Source organism: Anopheles coluzzii, chromosome 2 (genome assembly GCF_943734685.1).
Source record: "Anopheles coluzzii chromosome 2, AcolN3, whole genome shotgun sequence".
NCBI classification, from domain to species: domain Eukaryota; kingdom Metazoa; phylum Arthropoda; class Insecta; order Diptera; family Culicidae; genus Anopheles; species Anopheles coluzzii.
This window is the reverse complement of record NC_064670.1, coordinates 78320822-78333271: the sequence shown is the minus strand read 5'-3', so window position 1 is coordinate 78333271 and position 12450 is coordinate 78320822.

The following is a 12450-nucleotide window of genomic DNA, read 5'->3' as shown; positions in this document are numbered from 1 at the left end:
AATTTTAAGCTCTTCCAAAAATTGCAAAAACGCTTCAGTGTTGAAAGCTCCATTTCGGGAAGAATGTGCTAAAATGCCATTGCGCGACATTGCACAACATATGCTAATGTTGCGTGACCGTATTGATGCCACTGTTTGGGTTGCCGGGGTACCTATGAACGGCTTCTATTCACTCGCAACGTCACATTGAAGCCTACTTCATCCAGAAAAATGAAAGTATCTGGGTCCAGCTCCATTTGCAACTCTGTAAATCTATTTGCATATTCCTGGCGCACCTCCAAATTAGACTCTGCATTACGACGTTCGGGTATGATTTGAACTCGCTTTAGAGAATAGTAGAACTCTTTGATGTACGCGTGGAGTGTGGATGACGCTACATGAATATCGAACTCCCGTAGACACTTTTCGGATATTTTTTTTCAACGAAATAGTGCAATCGTCATCAATCCAACCTTGCAATGCGGTAATCTGATCATTATTAAGCTTTTTGGGTTTAGTCCCTCCACGTCGCTGAGTGTTGCTTACCACCTTTGATTTGAGCTAGATTTGTTAGTCTACAAATCCGTTTGGAATCACCGAAACGCACTGTGGCGCATACACATAGGCGTAATGAATATAATTATAGTAAGCTATATAGCAGAAATTATAGTAAGCTATCTTTATAGGAATAGTTGTGATTGGTAGAAGCGTGTTAGTATAGGTTAGAATAGGATAGCTAATACGAAAAGATAAGGATAGAATAGGTAGCATAGGAAATTAGGCATAAGACGGAATTAAGGATACATAGGAAGTAAATGAATTAAGCTAGGATTAGATAGGGATATTTTAGTATAAATAGCGGGATAGGATTTAGGATAGTCAGATAAAAGTTAGACTTCATAAGGGGAAACTCTGTCCAATTATAGAGAAAATTATAGAGAGTATAAATAAAAGTTATAGTTCCAACAAAACACCCCTTTTTCAATTGTACACTAAAAGTGATATACCACAGCACCAGTAACCTAAAATAGAAGCACGATGATAGTATGTAAATGCGATGGTATGTGTGTAGAAACAGCGTGAGGCCTGAATTTAATCAGCGAATCCTACGCATACCATTAATTGATTCGATGAAATTACCTGTGAAATTTTATGCACACTAATGGGAACCAAAGTTACAGATGCACAGAATGTACAAAACGTGGGACAATTAGCAAAATATTTGCTTAAAATTGGTTTACAATCCAATCGCTCTTGCGTGAGTATGTACTCGTTTGTTTACATACATCAATCTTTGACATAGACGTTTGACATTGCCACGTACATATAGACGGGCTTCGGTTCTTCATTCTACAACACATCCGAACAATTCTATAGCACTGTCAGACAAGTCTATGACAATATCCGAACAATTCTATATCTCGCTGAAAGAGTCTATCATATGTCTGAACGAATCTACAACTCGCTGAACATGTCTATATAATCCTCGAAAACCCTGTAATATCTACAAAGTTTGATGTATAAAGTTTTTGTTTCGATTCGGGCGCACCAAGTCCGTGTGAAGGAAAGCGCACAGCGCGCTACGAAAGAATCGAGGAGGGGGTGGCAGTCCAGCGCAGCGCAATTTGCTGGAATCAAGTGGGAGGGGGTACCAGTTCAGCGCTGCGCAAGCCGAAAGAAACGGGAAGGAAGGGGTATGATGAAAAAGCGCGAGCGAGCGTTCTTTACAGCGAGAGCGCCTCGTGTATTTTAAAGGAAAACAGGAGAGCGCATTCTCTCCGTGGTAGCGCTCCATCCGCAATTTTTTATTCTCAGCCCAAAACAACGGACTTTGGATCCGAGCTTGGGCCGGACCCCCACCGCGTGTTTCTACCTACCCCTCGCCTGAAAATTTCGTTCTGTTTGTCTGTCGGGGCGTTCTTTATCGTAAAAGCGCCTCGCGTATTTTGAAGGCAAGCAAGAGGTCGCATCCACTCTGCGGTAGTGCTCCATCCGCCATTTTTAATTTTCAGCCGAAAACAACGGACTTTGGATCCAAACTTGGCCGGATCTCCACAGCGTGTTTCTACCTACCCTTCGCCTGAAAATTTCGTTCTCTTTGTGTGACAGGTCGTCAGTACAGCTCAATGATCCGCAGCGAGCAGCCGCGCGTGTGTCAGCCTAAGTCCTAGGCGCTTGGTGCTATCATTTAGTGAAGTGTTCAAGTGTTCAAATGTTGAGCGCATTGAAATGAAGCTGCGCAAATGATTCGAAATGTACGGTCTGTTCCCGAGTTACGCGGATTCTGAGGCCGCGGGGCCACGGGGCTTTCTCAAGCTGAGAAAACGTTCTCAAGCACTCATTTAAGTTTCTCAAGCACTCAAAACTTGTTCTCAGACTCAAGCCCGTGGCCGTCGTCAGTTTTTCTCACTCTGAGAAATTGATATAGACACTCAAGCTTTATTTAGAGCTTTAAATAGAAAAAAACAGTTTTTAATCGCATATTTTATTAACGTTTTCAATTATAAACATTGAATACATTTTTCCAAGTGATTTCCGATAAACAAATAGCGCAATTCTCCATATTTCAGTTAGCCGATCGCTGCATCGTTAACTTTCTCAAAGATTCTCAAAGATTCTCAAAACCGATTTTGTTCCGATTCGACAAACGCTGAGAACGAGGTTTTCTCAAAAGCACTCATGAGTGCTTGAGAAAATGAGCGTTGAGTATCCCCATGGCCCCGCGGCCTGAGATGCGCGGGTTTTTAAATTTGGTAGATCAAAGTCGAATCAATATAATTTACTTCAGGAACTGTCAAATGCAGTATTTTTTTAATTTTATTTTTATAAAAATGTATTCGTTGTGAACGCGACTCTTTTTAAATTTTATAAATTTCATTTAATTAAATTTCTCTTTGCAAGCGATCGCCACGACAAGCACATTTTCAAACTTAACGGTCATTTACGGATGTGAGGAAGAAAGAAACGTTAAGAAAGATAAGACTAGATTTCGTAAAAAACAACATACTTTGCAAGCCGTCTTTTGTAGACATATTTTTCCGAAATAAACATCAAAAATAAATTTCACTAGCACTGTTAAAAAAGAAGTTGGAGATTACACAAAAAAATTGGATGGTAACGGAACAAACAAAAAGTATTTTAAAATATTTTTATATCATGTGTTGACGAATTAGTATAAAACCCGCGTTACACTTTTTTGGGCTACGCGCCGACTGATGGCGTTTTCTGTCCGTCGCCTTGCGTGTTGACACTAACCGTTCCACGTATGTAATGCGTCCCACCATTTGTAATCTTGTAATCTTGTAATTGTGCTGTTTGCGTATCGCTACAGCAGCATGACGGCGATTAGTACACACCTATTGTAAAATAAATTGTATTTCGAGATTAACACAGCAAACATTCAAAGTCTGATTTCTTTTGAATTTCTACATTCTGGCATTATCCAGTGTACAAATCGCCTAAGATCCTTAACGGGTAGCCGAAGGTTAACACTTGTACACGTTCTTCGGTGTCCTGCGGTTCTGCGCGTTCCGCCTTCGGTTTCCTCCTACCCTTTCATCAAGGTTACTCAGTGGTTTCCACCGATAGCCGCTTGGTACCCTTCCTTCCCCTCCCCAAACCAAAAATCGCGGAGTAGGCGGCTCGTTACTTGTAATATCCCCCTACAGGTGGTCATTCGAACCGCATACAGAAACACGGGTACGGAAAACCGGATACTGAAAGTTAGTCGCGTGTGATTCGTCGAAACCGAAGTTAAGTGTGAGATCAGTGCAAGTGTGTGAATTCCCCTAGCCAAGATTGTTGTAGCTTCTCCTCGGTGCTACAGTGCGTCATTCAGCTGGTGGTCGGAGCAAAACCAGATACGTTGTGGCTCCACATCGGTAAGTAAAATTCACTTACCTGGAAGTGAAACAAAACTCGTCGTGCCCTTTCTTCGCTAAACCCAAATGCCGACAACACTTGTAGACGATTCTTCGATGGAATCCCAGGGATTCAAGGGATTTTCCGAAGAAGAAATCCAAGAGAAGGTCACTATTTTAAAGGTGTTACGACTGAAACACCAATCACTTTTCTAAAGTGAGCTAAAGGTTGCCATGCTTACATCAGCCATCAGTCGAGTGAATTTACGGGAATTGAGTAAATTGAAAAATTCTCAACATGGGGTCAGATCTTGGAACAACTCCCCCCTGACGCGGAAAATTATTTTAAGCACGATGAAAGCATCAGAAAGCTTGCTACTGCCATAGAAGTAGCCCTTGAATTGTTTACCATTGAATCGCTACGAAGCACTCAATATCGCCTGCCCTTCCGTCACTTCCGACCTGTCGATTCCGATGCCCACATTCAATGGTTCATACAAGTGTTGGCCGTTCCGGTCCGAACCTAGTAAAAAAGTTGTGTTCTTTATGTAGGCCGTTCCGTTCCGATCCTTTATACAAAATCGTTCCATTCCGTTCATTCCGTTCTTTCCGTTCATTCCGTTCCATTCCGTTCATTCCGTTCATTCCATTCCGTTCCGTTCATTCCGTTCTTTCCGTTCATTCCGTTCTTTCCGTTCATTCCGTTCTTTCCGTTCATTACGTTCCGTTCAATTCGTTCTTTTCGTTCCGTTCCGGTCTTTGCCGCTTCAATATTGTTAGCAAGGTGCTATCGTTCGTGCGTTCCGTTCTTTGCAAAAAAACAGCTTTGTCCGGCTGTTGCTTGCTGCTTGCAAGATATCTGTTCACTCTTTCTCGCACACAGTATGTGTTGCCTGTGCACTCTCCAAAGCTCACAGGAATATTCATCGCACTTCGTCGCGTATCGTTTATAAAAATTGTGTTAAGCGAAACCAAAAATGGTGTTGCATTTGGTATTATGGCGCAATTTGTAACATATATTATACTTTTTGTTATAATTAAGGTTGTCATTCTGTCGCCAACCACGAAGCGAATCGGACGTTATCGATACGCGCTCCAGGTGGATGATTACGGCCAAAGTCAAGCCACTGACCCCGACCATACACACCACGAAGATTTGCGTACGCTTGGTTGAACGTGAAGCGATCTGTGCTTGCTGTGCGTAAAAGTTGTACAGTGTTAAGTGTGTGTAGTGTGTTTAATTGTCTGTGCGTTACCCGTTAGAGAGAGTTGAGCGCATCGACGATACAAGTGCGTACGGCTCGCATCTCTTGTGCGCTCGCATCTCGTGCGCTCGCATCTTGTCGTGTGCGCTCTCCTCTCATTTGTCCCGTGCTTGGTAAGTGTTCCGCTCTTATCCTGTTATCCTTGTTCCCCATACAGTTAATTCGTTGGCTAGGGCTCTCCCATGGAGGCGGAGCCCATGGATGAATCCGATGAAGGCTTCATTACAGTGAAGCGCAAAAGTTCTGACCCAGGGCAGATGGCCAAAAAAAAAGTGTTACATGAACCTTTGGCTTCAACATCGCGAGATGATTCTGCTAAAGCGAACTTAAAATCAAGGGCCAAAACATATCATGCTTCTTTTAACGGGGCACATAATGTTTTTTTTATGCCTCGTACCAAGCCGCTTGACGTTAGATCGATCACAGCATCGATCTACAAAAAATACCCGGGTGTTTTGGACGTCATCCGACTGCATCCAAAGAAGTTGCGTGTCACCGCAAAGGACCGGGTGCAGGCCAATGCAATTGTGGCCGATCCGGACTATACGGAGGATTACCGGGTTTATATTCCCGGTGGATTGGTGGAAGTCATCGGTGTGGTAGATGACTTTGAATACCCCTTAGAGGATATCCTTCAATACGGACAAGGGGCATTCCTTTACCAATCCTCGCCTCGTGTCAAGGTCCTCGAAGTGAAAAAACTGTACGCTTCGAAAATGGTTGACGGAAAGAAGGTGTTCCGTGAGACTTCCTCACTCCGGATCACTTTCGAGGGTACAGTACTGCCGAACACGCTGTACTTCGAGGGTCTGCGGGTACCCATCCGTCGACCCTTTGTTACAAAGGTGGCTACCTGTTCTAAATGCAGCCAGATTCTACATTCCGAGCCTTACTGTACCAACTCTGTTAGGTGCGGTAAGTGCAAAGGACCGCATTCTACGGCAGAATGCAAGGCTGACACCCAAAAGTGCGTTCATTGCAAACAGCAATGGCACGAAGTGTCTACTTGCTCAGTGTACCGCAAAACGCAGGCCGAGCATAAAAAAGCCGTCCTTTTTAATTCAAAGAGGTCATTCGCCGATGTTTTGAAGAAAACCTCAGAAGTGAATCCGTTCGATACACTCTCACTTCTTGAGGGTAATGAACCGTTGCCCAATCTGGCCCCTCTAACAGGAGTGAAAAGATCGATTACACCGAGGGTGTCAATCAAAGGGATCCGGAAAAACAAAACTGTTCCCCCTAAAAAGGCACCTCGACGTCACGTTGATGCGACCCAACGCCAATCCCAGGGTCTCATGCCCCCACGTGATGTTCGTACTCGTCCACCTTCCCGTAACCCTCCCAATCCTAGCAATCTGGCTTTCCCCAGTGAACCCAGATCCTTCTCCAGGCAATCCCTCCCAAGCCTGACAGAAATCTTACAATCCCTCCTAGACTCCCTTTCCCTCCCGGAACCCCTATCCGGGCTAATCCCTTTGGCATTTCCTTTCCTAAGAGGAATGGTCAGGCAATGGTTATCAAAATGGCCATGTCTCAGTATGATGGTCCGCTTGGATGATTAATGCCTCCAATGACCACTATACTACAATGGAACTGTAGAAGTTTTTTGGGAAAAATTGACTCTTTTAAAGTATTGATAGGGCAACACAATTGTAACGCATTTGCCCTAAGCGAAACTTGGCTCTCACCCGACAAAAATATTACCTTCCCGGGATATAATATTATTCGTCAAGATCGACATGATCCAGCTAGTGATAGGCGTGGTGGGGGAGTGTTAATTGGTATTCGAAGTAGTCACAGCTTCTACAGAATACTCCTCCCCACACCCGAGGGAATCGAATACGTCGCTATACAGACAAAACTAGGGGATCTTGACGTTTCTATTGCTTCAATTTATATCCCACTGGGAGCCAATCTGGACCCAAAGAAGATCAACAAGGATCTTGAAACCCTAGTAACGGTACTACCAAAACCGTTTTTCATCCTGGGCGACTTTAACGCCCATGGATCAGATTGGGGTTGTACGCATGACGATAATCGTGCACCAATCATTAGGGATATCTGCGACACATACAGTTTGACGATTTTAAACTCTGGCGAAGCAACTAGGGTGCTCTCACCTATGGCACGACCCAGCGCAATAGACCTATCTCTTTGTTCATCGTCTTTAGGGCTGGATTCTATGTGGAAGGTAATCCAAGACCCGCTTGGCAGCGACCATCTGCCAATAATTATCAAGAGGAGTCGCACAGTCGATCAAGTCCCCGTTAATTGTGACTTAACGAGGAACATCGACTGGACGAAATACGGCAACCAAATGACCGCTTTGCTAAGCCGCGTAGAACCCAGTTTCTCCGTAAATGAGGAGTACACAAATCTCGTTATGGCGATAAACGAGTGCGCCCTCGGTGCCCAAACGAGGCCGCCCCCCCAGGCAAGGATTTTTAAAAGACCACCCACTCCTTGGTGGGACGCGGATTGTAAAGCGGCATTCTCAGCGAAGCGGAAGGCTTTTGCCAGGTATAGAGACACCGGCTCCATGGATCTATACATCCATTATAGAGGCCTGGAGTGTAGGTGCAAAAACTTGCTTAAAGCAAAAAAAAGGTCATACTGGCCGAGGTATGTCAAAAACCTCAAGCCTTCCACTTCGCTAACGGAGCTTCAGAGCATGGCGAAAAGGATGCGCAACAGCAAAGTAACAAACGAGAGCGAAAGGGTTTCTGGGGCATGGCTAGAGCCATTTGCACAAAAAGTCTGCCCTGATTTCGCTCAAGCACCACCATTTGAACAGAGTGCTCATGGGAGTGATCCGCAAATGGATTCACCGTTCACAATGGTTGAGCTATCGCTTGCTCTGTACTCCAGCAATAATTCGTCTCCAGGACTGGATCAGATTCGGAACAAAATGCTCCATAATCTGCCAGATCTGGCGAGGAAACGGCTGTTGAGATTATTCAACATTATGTTGGAGCTTAACACCGTCCCGTTGGAGTGGAGAGAAGTGAAAGTAGTCACCTTGTTGAAACCTGGCAAACCGGCATCAGACTATAATTCTTATCGACCGATAGCAATGCTATCTTGCTTGCGAAAACTATTTGAGAAAATGATTCTTTTTAGACTGGACAATTGGCTTGAATCCAAAGGCCTCTTGTCAAGTACCCAATTTGGCTTTCGCAAAGGCAAGGGTACCAACGATTGCTTGGCGCTGCTTGTGTCCGAAATCGAGATGGCTCATTCTCGTAAAGAAATGATGGCATCTGTATTTCTTGACATCAAGGGGGCTTTTGACTCAGTATCAGTCAATGTTCAGTGTCAAAAGTTATCATCTGCGGGCTTAACCCCAAGACTGAATAACGTCTTATTCAACCTCCTTTCGGAAAAGGAAATGAATTTCGACAATGGCCACATGAAAATTCGGAGAGTCAGTTACTATGGACTACCACAAGGGTCCTGTTTGAGCCCCTTGTTGTATAATTTTTATGTGAACGATATTGATGCATGCCTTGCACCTGGCTGTAACCTAAGGCGGACGACGGTGTTGTATCAGTCACCAGCAACAACATCGCCGACCTTCAAAGTCCTTTGCAAACCACACTTAACAATTTAGAAGTGTGGGCCACAAACCTAGGTATCGAGTTTTCTCCAGAGAAAACGGAAATGCTGATATTCTCTTTCTTTTACAACACTGAGAGTAATAGACGCTTGAATTTGGTTGACCCAAAAGTCGATATCTTTTTATATGGTAAAAAGATATCCATTGCCAGATCTTTTCGATACCTAGGGGTTTGGTTTGATAGCAAAAATGTATGGAGGACACATATTGACTATCTGGTACAGAAATGCACAAGAAGAATCAATTTTCTCAGAACGATTACCGGACTCTGGTGGGGTGCACATCCCAAAGACGTCCTTAACCTATATAAGACAACGATACTGTCCGTCTTGGAGTATGGTTGCATATGCTTCTACTGGGCAGCCAAGTCGCATCTAATCCGACTTGAGAGGATTCAGTATCGTTGTCTTAGAATCGCACTAGGTAGCATGAAGTCGACTCACAACATGTCACTCGAAGTGATGTCCGGAGTGATGCCGCTAAAGCTACGTTTTGAGCTACTATCGCTTCGCCTTTTCGTCCGCTCTACAGTATCAAATCCCTTGATAATCGAGAACTTTAAAACACTGCAAGAGATAGGTTCTAAATGCAAAATCATGAAGGTCTATCGTGATTTTGTTTCTCTACAGGTGCACCCTAGTAGTTTTCAAAACATTAGTAGTGCCAGCTTACCAGAGTCCTACAGTTCCATTTTAAGTGTAGATACCTCGTTGAGGGAGGCAATTAATACTATCCCTGATAATCTTCGCTGGATGACAATTCCCAACATTTTTGTGGAAAGACATGGCCAACCAAATGTAAACCATTTTTACACTGACGGATCCTCATCAGAGCAGGGCATTGGTTTTGGTGTATATAACACGTGTACCGAAGCATATTTTAAATTACGCCAACCATGCTCAGTTTATGTAGCGGAGCTCGCCGCAATCTTTTATGCCTTACTGTTGATAAGTGCATGCCCTCCGGATCAGTATGTAATTTTTTCAGACAGCCTAAGTGCTCTTGAAGCATTAAAATCCGTGAAGGCTATTAAGAGCCCAGACTATTTTGTAAAAGAAATTCTAAAAGTCCTAAGCTCCTTGTTTGAAAAATCGTTTCGAATATCCCTGGTATGGTTGCCTGCTCATTGCGGCATCTTAGGAAACGAGAAAGCAGACCATTTGGCCAAGAAGGGTGCTTCGGAAGGGTCCTTTTACGATAGACCTATCCTCCCTTACGAGTTCTTACGGGCCCCACAAGCTTTCTGCATTGCACGCTGGCAGGGCTTGTGGGACACGGATGAACTTGGGAGGTTCCTGTACTCGATCTCTCCTAGAGTTTCTTTGAAACCTTGGTTCCGCGACATCTCTGGAGAGCGTGCATTCATTCGAATGATGTCTAGACTTAGGTCTAATCATTTCGCATTGGGCGCACATCTCCAGCGTATAGGACAGGTCGACACAAAAGCATGTGGCTGCGGCCTTGGATTTCACGACATAGACCATCTTCTATGGTCTTGCGTGGAATACGAGGCTGCACGACCCACTTTGTTGGATGCAGTCGAAAAACTGGGAAGATCTCCTGGTGTTCCCATCCGGGATATACTAGCTGGGTCAGACTGGAGCCTTCTAAGGATCATCTTTGAGTTCTGCAGGGCTAACGGATTAACTGTGTAATATTCCTATAACAGAGCTATTGTGGCTGGCTGTGTATTGGTTGGTCGTTGTCGTTGTCATGCACTCTCACGCCGATGGCATGGATCGCGGGGTGCTATGGAGGGACTTGCTCCCTCGTAGCATCTTCGCGGTTTTTGGCAGCGGGGTTCGGACATGTATCATCGTCGTGCGGCTTGCTCTTGCATGGCTGGCTGAATGAGTTATGTATCCCACTCCCACTCCATCTGTTTGTCTTTGTGCTACATGTTGTAAATCGCTAGTTTGCTTGTGATGAATGACTGTACGTATGAATGAATGAATGAATGAGCGTGGTTTGTATGGATCTTGGGTCAGCTACAGCTTGAGACAGAAGGTCTTTGCATGGACGAAATCCTTGTAAAGATAAACTCTTCAAAAAGAGTTCCGCGAGAGTTCTCAAAGCCCCTCAACTCTGCTACCAGAGGCAAGAATGCAGAATGATGCAAACTAACCATCCCAAAGAGCCCTGGAATATGGATTGGATTAAGACCCCTGCAATGCCCACGGACAAGAGCTACTTCAACGGACAAGAACGAACCAGAAGAATTCGAGCAAGCCTTGGAATATTTCTTTTCCACAGGATAATGACGAAGCATATGATCTCGACCTCTGCCCCCTCTTATTGGACCACTCGACAAGGACAAGGATCGGATTTTGACAGCAACGTCCGAGCACACCCGGGATATGGTGCCCTCCTAAAGCTGCGAGAAGGAAATGTCTCGCAACAGTCATGCATTAAAGATTAATCTGAATTTATATGTACTCTAATTTTAAGCAATACGGCAAAGCCGTCCCTACTGAATAAAAAAAAAAAAAAATTAAGGTTGTCTTAACTAGACAAATAACTATTATAAAATTAAAATCTGCACTCATATGGCAGAACGGGTTGGAAAATATGTATTTTAATATGCGAGTATGAACAACGAAAAATAAAATGTATTTATTTTTTATGCCATGATATCCATTTGATCTTGGCACTCGGCATGATTCCAATATTTGACCATTCGATTCGAAGCATTCTGTTCCATTCGACAACCGTTTGAGTGCCGTGATCGTATAAACGATTTGTGTGAAAAAAAACTATTTGTTTTAAATAGTAAGTGAAAATCAAATAATTAGTCAATTTCGTAGTTCAATCGCTAACTCGTACCACTCAATAACATCGGCATGGGTAAAAGCCTCGAATGGATCGTGCCCCCATACGCTGGGTTGATTATCATGCTATGGGCATTTAATAAGTTACTGATAGCCAAGTCTATTAGTGGTACAGGAATGCTTTGACCGAATATGGTCGTCGAATCTAAAAAGTTTTAAAAATGCTAGATAATAAATGCATGCCCCCCCCCCCCACCCCGGCAAACAGTTTGGCTTCTAAGCTCTGGGTTGGTTCTTTTGCACCCCAGGTTCACGTTCCATTCTTTTGGAAAAATTAACTAGTTCCGTTCCGTTCCTTTTTTAACGAAATTCCCAACACTAGTTCATACCAACTGTTGAGACGATCGCTTTTGCGAAGTTTTATATAGCGAGACTTGTTTATTTTTTCTACACTTTAAAAACGTCTTGGCTTTTCCTTTGCGAATGAATCGTTAAGTGTTTTGAGCGCGCTTGGTTTTGACCCTTTTTGACCCTAGCCCCGATTTGTCCCTTTTTTGGTGAGCTGGTTGGTTTCTTCTATCCGAGTTCCTTCTCTTTTCCACGATCTATTCTCCACGATATCTCTATACGCCATCTAGTGGACTCTGATGGCACCTATCAATATTCGAAATCATAGATGTTTGAATTATTCGAACATCAACAATCCGCTGTCAGTTAAGGCCGTCCCAACAATAACATCCGTTCCAACACCAACAGTGGACAAAATTTAAGGCCATGTTTATGGACCTGATGAATCGGTCATGTGACTCAGATGCAGTGAAGCTGCATCATTTTAATAAGGCATTAGAGGGAAAGGCGGCAGGCGTTTTAAGTGCAAGTGTGATTGCTTCTAATAAGTTTGCCTCGGCGTGGAAACTGCTAAAGAGCGTTTTGAAAACCCACATGTTATGATAGAACACCAC